The sequence below is a fragment of the Podarcis bocagei genome (genome assembly GCF_964188305.1).
Source record: "Podarcis bocagei genome assembly, chromosome: Z".
NCBI classification, from domain to species: domain Eukaryota; kingdom Metazoa; phylum Chordata; class Lepidosauria; order Squamata; family Lacertidae; genus Podarcis; species Podarcis bocagei.
The window spans coordinates 37,061,489-37,076,248 of record NC_138140.1 but is presented as its reverse complement, the minus strand read 5'-3'; the positions used below and the strand labels follow the sequence as shown (position 1 = coordinate 37,076,248).

The window sequence follows — 14,760 nt, the reverse complement described above, 5'->3', positions numbered from 1 at the left end:
AGGATCCACGGAGGCCTATGGAGGCCTCCTCGGAAGTCGGGCTTTGTCTGCTGGCATATGGGGAGGCCTCGGCCTCCTCGGATTTCGGGCCTTGTCTACTGGCACCGGCAGAGGCCTCAGGGAGCTCTCACAACTTACTTCCGGGTTAAAAACGTTCGTAACCCGAAAAAACGTAAGTTGAAGTGTTCGTAACCCGAGGTACCACTGTACAATACATTTTGCATCTAGGATACACTCTAGGCCATTTTTAGGCCGTGGCAGATCTCACTCCCATCTCTCAGTTACAGATAGGTAGCCGTGTTGGTCTGCCATAGTCAAAATTAAAAAAATCCTTCCAGTAGCACCTTAAAGACCAACTAAGTTAACTAAGTTGGTCTTTAAGGTGCTACTGGAAGGAATTTTTCCCATCTCTCAGTTAAGAAACTCAGTAGATGGTGATTAAATCTGAGAAATACAAGACTTTGGGGGACATTTTCTTGATTTTCATTCTCTCAGTTATGAAATCCATAAATAGAAAGATATATTATTCACAATAAAGTTTTTTTTTAAACGTTACAGAAACAACCTGAAAACATTTCCACATCTCTATCCAGATGGTCTCAATGACACTATTTCAAGAACCATGCAATGAATTTGGTGCTGCCTTCCCAAATAATTCAAAATGAAGCCCTAAAACAAGAGTTTCAAGATAATATATGCTGCTTGTGATTCTTGTGAGCCGTGGTGCTCATCTACCCTATGTTCCCTGTGTTTGCCCATTCTCTTTGTGCTGCTTTTGATTTGTTGAGATTCTCTTCTGGTGGCACATATCACAAGCAGAGAAGTTCAGAGGTCACCTATGAAGCTCCACAGCTTAAGGGGAAGCTTCCATTAGATTCAGTGTTCTTTATCTGAGGCAGGCCCCAAACACAAGTCATCTTAGAAAAAAGACTAAGCATGCTAATACCCTGGAAAAATGCTTTTGTCAATAATGGCAAGTCCTTGATCAGTGCTTTTTACCCCTCCAATAAACTTGTTTTTCAGCCTATATGTACAAATACAGAAGAAGTTTTATTTTATATGTGACAATAGCAAGGAAGCAAACAAGTCTGAAATTAAAAGCAGAGACAACAAAAACAAGGCTATTTTTTATATATGGTTACAAGCAGTTACCTTGGAAAGGCTAAATTACTTTATCTCTGAATCTTTAATTACTAATGAGAGCTGGTGGCTACTTGTTACTGAACAGGCTGCCCTTCTTGAGTGTAGGATGAATAGAAACAGATGAATGTTGATTTCAGGTTTTTTCCAGTTTGTCATTTTTCCAGTCTTATGTTTAGTTCTACACATTTCAAAATCAATTTGCAGTTTTTTTAAATCCTCAAGAACATTCATCAGCATTTCAGTGCACATTTCTTCATACATACAAAAATTTACTATGCGATTTTACCTAAGATACACGGTTTTGCAAACAAATTATCTTCTACATACAGCATGTTATTTTCACTAATATATTCATTTTTATCCACATCTTGGTCTGATTTACTGTATGCATTTTTGCACACACTACATGGCTGGAGAACTGCTTTTCAAATTTGGGAAAAGTATGAATTTTGAAGGATGGCTTTTGTTTGGTTTATGTATTGTTCCAGAAAGTGTGAAACTCACTTGTAAATGCAAACTGAATTGAATTTCTGCCTCATCCTCAGGAGAGTTTGGCAATCTGAGTGCCAACAGAAAAGGAGATATAAGTAATGAAGGTCCCAAAACTTTTATTTTTTAAAAATCTGAGACTTAGTCTTAGGGTTTTATAATACTTATATGAAATACAGTGAGAGCCTGGGCCTGGATGGGTGGGATGTAAGCCTGGAAATCAATGTAGCTTGACTATGATATAAGTCAAGCTATTTCCTGATTTTTAAAGAAATCACTCAGCTTCAACCAAGACTATTCAATTTGAGCCAAGATGAGATCCTCCCATCACAGGAAACAAACAAAAAAAATTTTTTTTTCAAGCTGACAAAGAAGCAGCTTTAATGGGAGGCGAGGCAAGGTCTAAAGCTGCTCTTTAGGAGGGCAAGGTTGTTGCTCTCGGGGTGATGGTGTTGCTTTAAAGACAAGTACAGAATGCCTAGCCCAGTTGAATTCAATATAATTTACTCTTGGGTAAAGGGTAAAGGGACCCCTGACCATTAGGTCCAGTTGTGACCGACTGTGGGCTTGCGCGCTCATCTCGCTTTATTGGCCGAGGGAGCCGGCGTACAGCTTCCGGGTCATGTGGCCAGCATGACTAAGCCGCTTCTGGCGAACCAGAGCAGCCCACAGAAACGCCATTTACCTTCCCAGAGCAGTACCTATTTATCTACTTGCACTTTGATGTGCTTTCAAACTGCTAGGTTGGCAGGAGCAGGGACTGAGCAATGGGAACTCAACCCATTGCAGGGATTTGAACCGCCGACCTTCTGATCGGCAAGTCCTAGGCTCTGTGGTTTAACCCACAGCATCACCCGTGTCCCTTACTCTTGGATAGATGTGTATATATGTGCTTCCATGTGGCAGTTCATGGACTCAGTGCTGTTGCTGCCTGTAGTTTTGCACAGGGTCCACAAAACAACAGCCTCAACAAAATGCCATTCTATATCTTTTCCCATTTCACCCAGGATTGACCGCTTTCACAAAAAAACCCAACACATAAAAGAACACCACTGCCAAAAGCTAGTGTAAATCACAAACAGCCTAGGCATAGCTGTCAACTGTCCCTTATTTGGCGGGAAAGTCCCTTATCCCAGTGCTGTGTCCCGCTGCTGTCCCTTATTGATGATGTTCCTTAAATTTCCCGGGTTTCAAAGGAAGCAGCTTCTCTCCCTCCCTCCCTGCCAGCCAGGGAGGAGGGAGGCTCCAACTGTGTTGCTTGGCTGCGTTGCTCACCCAATAAGGAGTCTAAGAATGACTGGGGGGTGGAGCTTGCATGCCTTGTGCCAATCAAATCAGCTGCATTGACTGGGGACTCGCCTTTGCTCAGTGCTTCCCAGCGGAGAGGTGACGGTGTTTTTCCTTGCTGCATCCCCTTTGCTGGGTTGCTGCTCTGTGAGAACCACTGCTTGAGGCTTTGTTTGGCTGCTGGCTGGGTTTTCTGCCTTTGGCTCGGAGGGGCTCAGAAGTTGAACATACCTGTGTTCGGAAAATCCCTTATTTTGGCTGCTGATCCCTTATTTTCGAGGCTGCTGGTCCCTTATTTTCAAATCTGAAGGTTGATAGCTACGAGCCTAGGAAGAATGCCAAATGCCAAAAAGTGAAGGCTGAAGGCATTAAGACCCTAGGCCTGAGATCCCCCACATCTGACCTAAGGCTTCTTAGCTTACATGTTATAGGATAATGTTGTAAGCCTTTGGGACTTTCCACTGGCCTTTAGCCAATCAGCATTGTGGCAAGGTTGGGGGTATTTATTTGGCAGTGCGACAATTCTATCCTAATGTTAAGGTGGCTAGATTTTTGTGGGAAGGGTTTTCCTTTGGTTTCTGCATACCTGTTGCATTTTCTCCTTCTTCACAGAATCTTCCTGTTAAAAAATCCATTAGGGAAAGACCTGAGGTAGCTAGGAAGAAGACTGCGAGGGAAATAGCTTTGGGGTGCATGGCGGGGCCATTTGACGTCCCGCCTATTAAAAATTTGCATTTGTCACCAATAGGGGTAGTTCCTAGGAAGGCCCCGGGGGAGTTTCGTTTAATTCATAATCTATCTTACCCCGGGGTAGTTTGGTCAATGATGCTATTCCTGGAGAGCTTTGCTCCGTCAAATATGCGTCTTTTGACCAAGCGGTCAAAAGTCGGTCTTTAGATTACTTCCCATTAATCCTATGGATTTTCGGTGGTTGGGCTTTCAATTTGGGGAAAAATTTTATGTTGATAAGGCTATGCCTATGGGGTGTTCAGTTGCTTGTGCCACTTTTGAGGTTTTTAGTTCCTTTATCGATTGGGCCTTGCGTTTTAGGACAGGCCTGACAGGGGCACCCATTATTTGGATGATTTTTTTATTGGCCGGACCTGCAAATGACCTTTCCTGTTTTAACCTTTTGGAAGCCTTGGTGGCCCTTACAGAGGAGTTGGGGGTTCCGCTCGCAGCCAAAAAAACTGAGGGCCCGGATACAAAGTTAACATATTTGGGTATAGAACTAGATACAGTGGCTCTAACATCTAGGTTGCCCCCCCCCCCAAATTGTATGCTTTTAAATTAGTCAGTTAATTCCTTTCAAAAAAGTAACTTTGAGGCAAATTCAGTCCTTGCTGGGATACTTAAACTTTGCTTGCTGGGTGGTCTCTCCAGGACGTCCTTTCTGTGGCTAACTGGCTGGGCTTTCCTCAGGTTTAAAATTTCCTCATCCTCGTGTGCATCTTTCTAAAGGGGTGAAGTTGGATCTGGAAATTTGGTGGTTGTTTTTGGACAAATTTAATGGTGTTTCTCTTTGGCAGAACACACTAAATCTGCATGCAGACTTTCAGGTGCATTCCGATGTGGCTGGATCCCTGGGCTTTGGGCTGTATTTCAGAGGTCATTGGTGTGCACAGCCATGGCCGAAGGAGTGGCTTGGCAGGTCCATCACGAGGGACCTCACCTTTCTTGAGTTTTTCCCAATCGTAGTGGCTGTGCATATTTTGACGGAGGAGTTTAGAGACCGCCGTGTTTGTTTTTGGACAGATAGCCAGGCTGTCGTGAACATCCTGGCCTGCCAGTCTTCTCGTTCCTCCAGGGTCTCTGGACTCCTTCGATCCTTTGTCCTTCAATGTTTGAAGTTTAACATTACCTTTTCAGCAAAGTTCATTCCTGGTATTACTAATGACATTGCTGATGCATTGTCTCGTTTTCAGGTAGACCGTTTCAGGGAGTTGGCTCCAGAGGCACAGCTGTTGCCAGAATTTTTTCCGGATCACCTCTGGAATCTTGGAAAAGTTTAGTGGTTAAGGGAGTATTCTCTTCTGTTTCTTCTTCCCCTTTTAGATCCTATAGAAAGGCTTGGACAGATTTTACAACCTTTCGCTTTAAGTCATTGGCTATAGGCTCTGAACGCTCCTCCTCCATTGACCACGTCTTACAGTATTTAGCAAATCTATATCAGCTGGGATGTACGCCAAAGACGATTAAAATTCATGCAGCTGCTATTTCATTTTTTAGTAAAGTCTTTGCTTTAGATCCCTGTGCAGACTTTCTTGTGCGTAAAGCTTTGGAAGGTTGGCACAGAATGCAACCTATTAGGAAGTGCGGCAGAAGGCTACTTATGATATCCTGTGCAGGATTCATGCCAAATTGAGGTTGAGATGTTGGTCAAAGTATGAGGCTCGCTTGTTTTTCAGCTGCATACTCCATAGCATTCTTCGGTGCTTTGAGGGTGGGCAAAGTTGTTTGTGAAGTGGCCGTGGGAGGACATACTAGGGGTCTGCTACTGAGTGACATATCGGTGTTGGACACCGACCTGCAGTTTAATATTTCTAGGTCAAAAACAAAGTTAGGGCAGGGTGCCTTGTTAAGGCTGCCAGTGACTCTTCAGGCTGCTCCCTGCCCAGTGAGGGATGTTAGGAGGTTTTTGAAATTGAGATCCCCTGGTGTTGGTCCGCTCCTCATTCATCAGGATGGTTCCGCATTAACTAGGCAGCAATTTACATGTGTTTTGTGGAAGGCCATTGCGGCCTGTGGGTTACCTGCAACAGAGTTTGCTGCCCATTCATTTAGAATAGGGGCAGCCACAACAGCTGTTCATTGGGGACTGTCTGTGCATAGAATAAAGAATTTGGGGAGGTGGAAATCAGAAACTTATAGAGGACACTTCAGGGAACGTTGTTAGTTTTTTGTGTTTGACCCCCTTTTTGTTTACTTTCTTTATTCTTAGGTTCCTTGGGTTTAAAGGTTTGGATTATTGGTCACAGCATCGTCCACTGGGCCAGTTTGCAGGCCATTGAATCAGGACTGCGTCGCCAGCTGGGTTTGCTGGAGAATGTCAGCCTTACCTAGGTCTCTAGACACGGGATGCGATGGGACGCATTACCGTATTTTTCCCCTCCTAAAAAGTAAGGGGAAATGAGGAGCGAATGCAGTCAGGAGGCTCTGCTTAGCGCTCCCTTTAAAGAGCTGCACACAGGCTCTGTGTGCTCTTTAAAGGGAGTGTGGCTCTTGGGGGAGCCTTCATCCTGCTGCCCGGGAGAAGCTGTGCGCAGCTATCCCATAAACCAGGACAGCAAGAGGGATCGCTGCGCAGTGATCCCTCTTGCTGTCCTGGCTTAGACATGCAAAGCCTCTTGTGGGCAGGGGGAGCCTTCATCCAAACTAGGTGCGTCTTATGGTCTGGTGTGTCTTATAGAGCAAAAAATACGGTAACTTCCTTTGGTCAAGGCTATGGCGGTGGCTTGGGGACTGCCTTCTGCTCTGGTGATCCAGTTGGGGGAGAATGACCTGCCTTATTTAAAAGCGTGGTCCTGAAGCACCGCATAATCAAAGACATGGACGAGCTGTTGGCTAATTTTCCTCAATTGACTGTTATTTGGTCGCAGCTACTCATGCGACATTGTTGGCGAGATCGTTGCTCCCCGGTTGCCACAAATAGGACCGGGAAGTTGGTGGGTCATGCGGTGGCCAAAAAAGTGTTGGCGCTGGGTGGTGGGGTGATACGCCACCCAGGCATTTCTTATCACAGGGATACTTCATTTTGGGCAGATGGCGTGCATCTCTATGAAGAAGGGAATGATATTTGGCTGGCAGAGATTGCAGATGGCTTGAAAGGATGGCTGCAGGTGTGATGGTATTGGTGGCGAGTGCGGTGCTCATGTGGCGGTTAGGCATTGGTTTAGGGGTATGTGGGGAGGGGAGGTGCGGCCATCACCTGCCCCTCCAATTAATAGAGTATTCAGTTAAAGGAATTCGGGGGTCTGGATCTGAAGCCCAGAGAGGGGCTAGGGCCATGCCAGGACCCCCGGGAAGACCAGGGGTGAGCACCAGTCAATATACACTGATGGAGCTCCCCCTGCTGGTTGTTTATCCTTCCAGGCTTCCTGCAGGGTGGGGCAGGAGCCAGTTATAGTTTTGATACCAATGCCTAAGTCAATAGCAGTCACATTTGTGTATTTAATAAAGTTGTGGCCAAAATTTGCCCATTAACAATTAAACCAAATTCTGTCTCCACTGTGTCTTTATTTCCATGGGGGATGGGTTTTGGGGCTCGGAGCGCAAGTAGGCCAACCTCTCTTTTTACTAAATTAAGAAATTAGAAGGGTACAGAACAGCACGCGAGTTAATTTCCCCAAAAAAGAATGAAAAGCTGATCTAAAGATAGCTTATAAAAAACAACTAGATTATTGCCACTTGTAAGAAAGCAGTCCTTTCAAAGGTCTTTCAACTGCTCATGGTGAGGAGCATGAAACAAAAACAACAATGATAACAATTAGTAGGTTGCTCAGCAAAGATGTTTTCTGGAGCATGTCCTGTTAGAACAGCCATCCAGGGCTTAAATGGCATACGGAATTGGAGATGACATTATTGCAGCAGAAAGGTGAATGTTACAACGTCAACACTCTTATCTGAAGGGGCCTCCCTGTGGAACTGGGGCTTTCTGGATCATCTGCTAGGAGGAAGCATTAGAAGAACTGTGCAGCTGTGTCACTCCTTCTCTGGAGGGGAAGAGAGACATTCTCCTGGGAGGGTCACAGCTGGCTTAGCCCCTTTAATAAAATGCTCACCCAAATGACTCTGTTTCCAGCTGCCATAACAATGAATTTTGGAAACTACTATCAGATTTGATTCTTGCCATGTTATGGGTGAATTACAGGAGGCAGCTAGGTTTGGGGAGCAAGACAAAGGCATGGCAAGCACCAATAGTTAAGGATAATTCATTTCTTCTTTTTTAAAAAGCAAGGCTGACCTGGAATCTCTTATTGGAGTCAAGGGTACTCCCATGGCCAGCTGTGTTAGGAACTGCTTTTTAGTTCCTCACTGCGGGCACAACTCAGTGGTGGTGTGCAAGTTAAAACTGGGAAGCCAGTTTATAAAGTCCCCTAGAACCAATTCTAATAAACCTATTCCTAAACTCCATGTAGACATTCACAATCCCTGAATAATGAGCATGTACTATGGTGAAGGAGGTGGTACTCAATTTCCTCCTCTCTCTCCCATCCTCCATGTATTCATCCAAGCTATACAAGCTGTGTGTATGTAGGAACCTTTAAAAAGAAAAAAGCAGGGTCCATAATATCATATAGGACTACATATGCATAGTTTTAAACCTTCAGATTACCGTATTTTTCGCCCCATAAGACGCACTTTTTCCCCTCCAAAAATGAAGGGGAAATCGGGGTGCGTCTTATGGGGCGAATGCCTGCAAGCCTCGCGCCCCCGGCAGGAGGTCCCACCGGGTGCGCGAGGCTTGGGGCGGCAGCCTGTCGCCCGAAGCACGGGGAGCCCTCTGGAGGGCTCCCCCTGCTTCGTGCGAGTGTCTGCAAGCCTCGCGCACCCGGCAGGAGGTCCCACCGGGTGCGCGAGGCTTGGGGCGGCAGCGGACTGCTTGCCGGCATGCAGAAGCTTGGGGCGCGCTGACCTCAGCACGCCCCAAGCTTCTAGGTGCGCGCAAGCAGTCCGCTGCCGCCCCAAGCCTTGCGCACCCGGCGGGACCTCTTGCCGGGTGCGGGAGGCTTGGGGCGGCAGCGGACTGTTTGCCGGCATGCAGAAGCTTGGGGCGCGCTGAGCTCAGCACGCCCCAAGCTTCTAGGTGCGCGCAAGCAGTCCGCTGCCGCCCCAAGCCTTGCGCACCCGGCGGGACCTCCTGCCGGGTGCGGGAGGCTTGGGGCGGCAGCGGACTGCTTGCCGGCATGCAGAAGCTTGGGGCGCGCTGACCTCAGCACGCCCCAAGCTTCTAGGTGCGCGCAAGCAGTCCGCTGCCGCCCCAAGCCTCCCGCACCCGGCAGGAGGTCCCGCCGGGTGCGCAAGGCTTGGGGTGGCAGCGGACTGCTTGCCGGCATGCAGAAGCTTGGGGCGCGCTGACCTCAGCACGCCCCAAGCTTCTGGATTAGCGCAGGGGTCCGCTAGCCCTGGGAGAGGCGCCCGGCTCTCCCACGCTAGCGGAGACCTTGCCGGCACGCAGAAGCTTGGGGCGCGCTGAGCTCCGCACGCCCCAAGCTCCTGGTGTAGCGCAGCGCACCTGGGGGGGAAATAATTTTTTTTCCCTTTATTTCCCCCCCTAAAATCTAGGTGCGTCTTATGGGCCGGTGCGTCTTATGGGGCGAAAAATACGGTAATGAATGAAGACTAAGGAATTATCCACACTTACCTTTCCCCAGCTTTTTTGCAGCGTGGTCCACGCTTTTAAGCTCCGTATCCAAGTACCCTTCTTTTTGCTCCAGAGCTTTCCCTGCAACCCCCCCCCTTCTTTAAAACCTGAAAAGAGTGTGGCTAAGCCCTAAGAGAGGGGATGAAAGCAGAACCAGCTCTTCCATTGGACAACCTTTCAGACATGCTACACATTTGCACCTCCATTACCACTGCAAGGCTTCACTCCTCGGAATGTTCATTCCTCAAGACATGACACTGGGGGACAGGGCAGACCCAGAGCGCACCTATGTTCCTGCAAATGTATTTTAACCTTCTAAAAAAATTGCTGCTGATGTGGGGCTCTCTACCGCCATTTAGTCCTAGTCCCCGCAATGTCTCAGTCTGAGGAAGACTCTATGAATCAGAGGCGCCATCATCTTAATAATAATAATAATAATAATAATAATAATAATAATAATAATAATAATACATTTTTATTTATACCCCGCCTTCCCCAGCCAGAGCTGGGCTCAGAGCAGCTAAGACCAGTAAAATTAAAATAAAAACATAATAGGGGGGAAAAAGAAACCAATTTAAAATACAGGTTAAAATACAATTTAAAATGCAGCCTCATTTTAATAGTAGCCCATAGATCAAAACCATAAGGGGAGGGAAACATAAGGGTCAGTCTGAATCCGAGCCAAAGGCTAGGCGGAACAGCTCCATCTTGCAGGCCGTGCAGAAAGATGTCAAATCCCGCAGGGCCCTAGTCTCTTGTGACAGAGCGTTCCGCCAAGTTGGGGCCAGTACTGAAATTAGGCCCTGGCCCTAATTGAGACCAGTCTAGCCACCTTGAGACTTGGGACCTCCAAAGTGTTGTCATTTGTGGACCTTAAGGTCCTCCTCTGAAGCACATTGAGGAGGCCTGATGTATGGTCGTTCCTCAGAATGAGGCACTATAGAGGCAAGAGTCTGCAAGTTTGCAGCTGCTGCAGCCTTTGCAAAAGCCCAAAGGATGGAAAAAGGTGGCAGTAGTGAGCAGCATTCACTGTTGCCTGAGAGCAGCTGAGTTTCTTTCTTTGGTACATGGCAGAAGGCTCAGTCCCAATTTCTCAACCCCTACAATTCACTGGATATCAAAGAGGGATATAGCATTTCATGTTGACGTTGATGTTAAAGGCCAGACTCGAATTAATTGTGGGGGGAATTGTGGAGGGGGGGGGGACTTTAATGAAATTCATGAGCCCCACCTTCCAAGTCTCCCCTGTTTAAGCCAACTCATAGGAACCAGTAGCTCAGGCAGGTTTCACAAAATGTTAGAGGGGCAAACTACTTCTGGTCCCCCAACATATTTTGTGTAGTGAGTAATTGTGGAGGGAAGGGGTTTATGTATCTGAATGCTAACCCACTCAAAACAGGCTTATTTTGCCGGGGGGGGGGAGCGGATGTCTCTGTGGAGCATTCAGACGTGAAAAGTGTCACTAGAAGTCTGAATGCAGTTTGGGATGGAGGGGGAGGGGAGGGGAGGAAGGAAGCTTTATCACTTAATTTTGCTGATTAATTAAAATTGCACAGGGAAATTTCTATGGAACCAAATGGTGCCAGCTGCAAAGAGCTGTAGCTTAGTGGCTGTGTGCATATTTTACATGCCAAAGCTCCCTGACTCATTCCTTGGCATTGCCTGTAAGGACTGGGTATGTCCCTCATGTGAAAACTGGGAGAGACCCACTGCCAATTCTTATAGACGATGCTGAACTACCTGGGCCAATGGTCTGACTCGACATGAAGCATGAAGAATAACAAGATCCAAAAGTGGCACCATGCTATATTCAAAATGTATGTACTGTTGCATGACGTCACCCCAGTCTCTGAGCAGTGTGAGATTCCAGGGGTTCCAGGAGCTTATCCAGGGTTTGTGTTTGCTTTGGAATGAGGGAGAGTGGAGACTGTGGTGTCTTTATGATATACTGTATGGTTTACACATAGATATAACCTGAGCCTAAGCTGGAAGGGTTCACAGAATTAACACCCCAAGGGGGCCTTGCTTCCCCATAGTTGGTGCCTTGCATTCAAACAGAAATCAAACATTGCTCTGACTCTCTCTGACTTCCCAGTGTGTAGCTCACACCTTTCAACGATCACATTTTGTTCTTCTAACTACCAGTTAGTTGAGGGATAGCACAAATCCACTTCCTTTCTTCCCTTAATGGCCCATTACCTAGGCTTATATTTATATTTTAACACTTGCTGGATTCAGGGGTTAGAAGGGTCTGGGCATACTGCCTACTACCCACCACAGAGAAAAACCTCATAAAATATGTTGTAAAATATATACACCATGTATATGTTTGGTTTCCAGGGACCCTCGATGTTATTTGTTCTTTATCCTCAAAAGGCATGTTCCTGTGCTCCTAAAGAACCAAATGGGTTGTATTCACCAATCTGCTGCTCTCCAGATGTTGTTGGAAACCAACTCTCATCAGTCAGCATGGTCCAGGGTTATGAATGACTGAAACTAGTTCAGCAACTTCTAAGATCATTCTGGCCTTTCCCCAGCTATTGTAACCCTGTGCTAAAGGCCCCCAACTATCCCTGTGACATCACACCCAGTTACCCTGGTAACCTTCCAAATCCCCGTCTATCCACACTCGGGGCAAGTGGGAAGGGCATTTCTCTTGCATTGCCAATGACCCTCAGTGGCCCTGTCATGTTTTTAATGGCCCAAGCTCCGCCAGTTCGATTTGCATAGGTATCCCAGGAATTTCTCTGCAGCTTGTATTTTCCCCTCATATCCCAAATAATCAAAATCCATTTATTAAGTTCTAGGGTTTGGGAGGGTGGTCCCCCCAAAAAAAACCCTATAACAATATTATAATACCGTATTTTTCGCCCTATAGGACGATATTTTCCCCCTCCAAAAACGAAGGGGAAATGTGTGTGCGTCCTATGGGGCGAATGCAGGCTTTTGCTGAAGCCTGGAGAGCGAGAGGCGTTGGTGCACACCGACCCCTCTCACTCTCCAGGCTTCAGGAAGCTATCCACAAGCCTTGCGAGCCCGGGGGAGTTCCTGCGGGCGCGCGAGGCTTGGGGCGGCAGCCTGCATCCCGAAGCACGGGGTGCCCTCCGAAGGACGCCCCGTGCTTCGGGAAGGTGTCCGCAAGCCTCTTGCGCCTGGTGGGAGGTCCCGCTGGGCTCGCGAGGCTTGCAGGCAGCAGCCTGTTCTGGGGGCTGGGATCGGGGGAAGCTTGGGCTTCCCCTGCGCCAGCCCCATGCCTGGAGGGGAAATAATTCTTTTTTTGTTTATTCCCCCCCCCAAAAAACCTAGGTGCGTCCTATGGGGCGGTGCGTCCTATGGGGCGAAAAATACGGTAATCTGTGGAACATGAGAGCTCCATCTTGGCTAGTGCAGATCTGGGCACTGGAAGGCAATGATAAAAATATTCAGATAAACTTCCAGTCCACCCCCCTACCTCATACCAATCTTCACTTTGTTCTTTATGAGTTCCAGTCTGTACATTGCATCTCTGTGAAGTGTCTGTGGGGGTTTTAACATCACTTTAACTTAGTTCACTGTGAGTCAAAGTTCTGTTTCTCTGAGGGAACCTGAGGGCCTGGAAGCAGCATTAAATTTTCTAAATAAGAGGCATTAGATTTGTGTAGTAAAAAGGCCCCTGGGATCAAATATGCTCTGTTCCCCCATCAGTAGTCTCTCATTTCAGAATGGACCTCTGGACCTCTGAGTCAGACGAAAGATCTTTACAATCATTAAATCAGATTGACAGGCACTGCCTTGAGACAATGGAAGGGCTTTCTTTCCTATAGTGCACCTTTGCCTTTTGATCCCAGAAGAGCTGTTATTCTCTTACAAGTATATCATTACCCAAAACTTGATGTATTATTTGCATAGCAGGCGAATCCAGCTAATTAAGAAAAAGAGCAGAAGGCAAACTGGGTGGCGAAGGACCTTTAAAACTCCTCGAGCTGCATTGTGGTGAAAGGGTTGTGTCTCCTTGCCAAGCAGTCTAGTCAGGGCCAGATTGACAAAGGGGGAACTAACATTTCAGGATCCATTCTTGAACTCTGCAGCTAACAGTGACCAACTAAAAGTTTCTGTGAAACCCAGATATAACCCCAGCCTGACAAGGAAGCTTCCTTTGCAGACCCTCTCTAGTGTGAAGATCACCAGAGGGGACCCTCTTGGTAGTTTCATCACCCTCAGAAGTTATGGAGTGGCTGTGGTTCCTAAACAGTGAAATTCCCTCCTCATCTAGGTCATTTAGCACCCTCATTATCTTGTTTTCATCCTATCCTAAAGATGCCCCTCTTTACCCTAGTCTTTGACACCTGAATATATCCATGTCTATATCTTTGTGTGGGCTGGGCTATCCTTTGAAAACTGTTAACTAAGCAAAGACATTAAAAAGACTATTTGAAGAATAGTTGCCAACATCACCTAGAACTGTTTTGGAGATATATGTGAAATGACATCCTTTAGCCCAGATACCCCTTCTCTAGGCATGACCTCTTCCACAACAGACGTAAGCATATTGGTAGGGAAATGCTGAGCCCTGCTAATTTATCTATTCTGGGGATAAACAGGAAATGCTGCAGTCCAGATCTGTCAATCTGTCAACTTTCTATAAGCAGCAAATCCACATTAAAATGCTTTTTAATATAGGTGAATAAGATTCATACTGACGGTTATGGATGCTTCTGGGTTTCTTTGGATTACTGCCTGCATCTAGAATGGGTGTGTTTGCAGGCTATTAAAGAGGGAGTTGTTGTTGTTGTTGTTTTGCCTTTCTATGTGCACACCTCTTCTCCTACCATCAAAAACATAGTTGTTACTCTCTAAGCACATGTTCGCCTCCCAAACAAAGCTGGTGATCATCATCCAAAACGTAACTAAAGACCAGAAGATGTGCTAACAGCCATTAACGTATGGCTCCAGGGCAAAGGGGATTAGACAAATCTATTTTAAGATTTTTAGGCTGGCCTTGAGCAAACCAGTCAGGTCAGCACACAACCAGCATAAATGAAATATTGATTTAAAATGGATAAATTCACACACTGACAAACAACAGATGGGAACAAGATTTCCCAACTAGGTACCCTCTAGTTGTTTTGTACCAGCATCAAAGCTGGGCAGGGCAGGGCATCCGCTGAGGTTCCACACCACTTCACGGGACTCACTGGCACGAGTACCCAGGACCTGCTCCTCCTCTTCATTGTTGCAACTTGCTTGTTCACCGCCTCTTCCTCTGACCCAGACAATAGTGGTAGTGAGAAGGAGGAACAGCAAATGCCACTGCCTGCTTGCTCAATGTTGTTGGCATCCATCTGTCTTGAGAGATAATGGAATGTGCCTCCAGGGGTGAAGTCAAACTGCTTCTTTAGCAACACCGAAGTGACCTTTCCAGGGTGCAAACCTTGGCAGTGTGTATGGAGATCCTGGGTTGCCCAGACAAGACATTCCTCTCAGCCTCACTGATGTGG

The 14,760-nt window shown here is 46.7% G+C and overlaps 1 long non-coding RNA gene across 2 annotated transcripts in view; it reads left to right on the top strand.

Annotated features, from left to right (window-relative positions):
- LOC308578894 overlaps positions 1 to 14,760 on the top strand; it is a 55,254-nt gene that overhangs the window by 550 nt on the left and 39,944 nt on the right. Inside the window, exon 1 of one of the 2 annotated variants that reach the window (XR_014004186.1) lies at positions 49 to 172. The exons of the other annotated variant lie outside the window; for it this stretch is intronic. This is a non-coding gene — a long non-coding RNA (uncharacterized lncRNA). Of the gene's footprint in view, positions 1 to 48; positions 173 to 14,760 lie in introns of those variants that run through there. 2 annotated transcript variants of the gene reach the window in all.